Genomic DNA, 1,775 nt, shown 5'->3' on the forward strand with positions numbered 1-1,775 from the left:
TTACATCTCTCGCAACCAACTCTAATTGCATGAATTGATTGGTCCATTTGGGTCAATCTTATATCCATAGTGTTAAGAATTGCCATCATAGCAACCATTTCGTCAGAATGTGCACCCCCAACTCCTTTCACGCTTTCATTTCTTGGATTGTGGTATTGACGAGAATGCTTTGCAAATTCTTCAACTAATTCCTTGATCTCGCTCAGATTTTTCTTTATAAGCGGACCTTGAGAATCAAGGAGTTGTCTTGTCATTACATTGACCCCTTCATAGAATATGGACACTTCTTGTTGAATGTTAAGGTTATGTTGAGGACAATTCCTTAACAACCCTTTATAACGCTCCCATGCTTCGTAAAGTGACTCCCCCGGGTTTTGCTCAAAATTAGCTATTATCTTCTTGAGTTTAGCTATCTTGGATGGTGGATAGAATTGGTCGAGAAACTGCTCACGCATTTGAGCCCAAGTAGTGATTGTATCAAGTGGAAGTGCTTTTACCAATCCTTTGCAACTCCTTTAAAGGTAACGGGAAGCATCCTTAGCAAGACGGTATCTCTGTTAACATTCGGGACATTGAAGTAATCAGCATTATTGTTCACTTCATCTAAATGTTTGACCGCATCCTCATGATCTTTTCCATAGAATGGAATATCCTTAAGTGCAGAAAGGATATGTCCTTTCGGCTCGAATGTGGCAGTGGTTGGAATAGCGGGTTGTACTAAGCCTGGACCAACATCATCTCGAATTCTCTTTCTGTAAGCTCCCATGGACATTTCTTCAATATTCTCCATCTTGTTTCTTGTCTCATTTTCGGGTTCACTTGTATGTTCTTCAAATTCAAGCTCGGTATCGTATTCGGACTCGGTTTGGATGGGTACTTGATCTAAGTGTTCAAGCTTGCTCTTTTTCTTTGAAGATGAACTTGACTCCCCCTTTGTCTTCCATGACTTCTTTGAGAACACCGACTTGAATTCTTGTAAAGGCATTTTCTTTGGTGTTTTATCTTCTTTCACGCTCTTATCCTTCTTTTTTTGAATTGCAGACTCGAGATCTTCAAGTGGCCGCACCAAAGGTGTGTTAGAACCTCTGGTCATGAACTCCTGAAATAAAACAAAAACAAAAATGTAAAACTGAACTGAAATAGAAAAATAAACTAAAAATCAAAGAAAACTAGAATTCCCAGTTTTCACGTCGTGAACCTAATAGCTCACGTCGTGAATCCTGTAACTAAAAAAAATTAAGTTAAACTCTGCTTGGTAAAATAACTTTTTGCAAGTTTTATCCCACAAAAAGGACCGATTAATCAAAAACAAATAAATAATTTATAACTAAGTCGTTCCCTGGCAACGGCGCCAAAAACTTGATGTGCACGGAAGTACCAACTTATTTTAATATTTATAACCTAGCAAACTTAGACTAACTATGCACCTATAGGCAGTGTACCTAGTCCGATTACAATATAGCTTGGGTAAGTCGGGTATCGATCACAGGGAACGATGTTATTAATTAATCTAATTATTATCAAATTAATCTAATTATTAACAAGTTTAAAAAGGGTTTTATTTGATTTTACAAGATCAGACGAACTTAACTCAAATTCAATCAATAAGTAAAAACACTCTTGTTTAGTTCGAATCCACTTCGTCCTTATGATCAGCTAATAATTATGGATTATCAAGTTGGTTATAATTATATTAGTAATTTAAGTCTAACTTTACCAATAATTAATTAATTCGTGTAAAACTATGTATGGTCACACACAATTAAACACAGAAC

The 1,775-nt window shown here is 36.3% G+C and overlaps 1 non-coding gene across 1 annotated transcript; it reads left to right on the forward strand.

The window, feature by feature from the left end:
- The first annotated feature begins 300 nt into the window (after positions 1-300).
- Positions 301-407, forward strand: LOC144999013 (small nucleolar RNA R71). The gene has a single exon (XR_013660542.1). It is a non-coding gene; the product is annotated as a small nucleolar RNA R71 (small nucleolar RNA).
- The last annotated feature ends 1,368 nt before the right edge of the window (positions 408-1,775 follow it).

The sequence above is a fragment of the Lactuca saligna genome, chromosome 5 (assembly GCF_052625555.1).
Source record: "Lactuca saligna cultivar CGN05327 chromosome 5, ASM5262555v1, whole genome shotgun sequence".
Classification (NCBI taxonomy): Eukaryota; Viridiplantae; Streptophyta; class Magnoliopsida; order Asterales; family Asteraceae; genus Lactuca; species Lactuca saligna.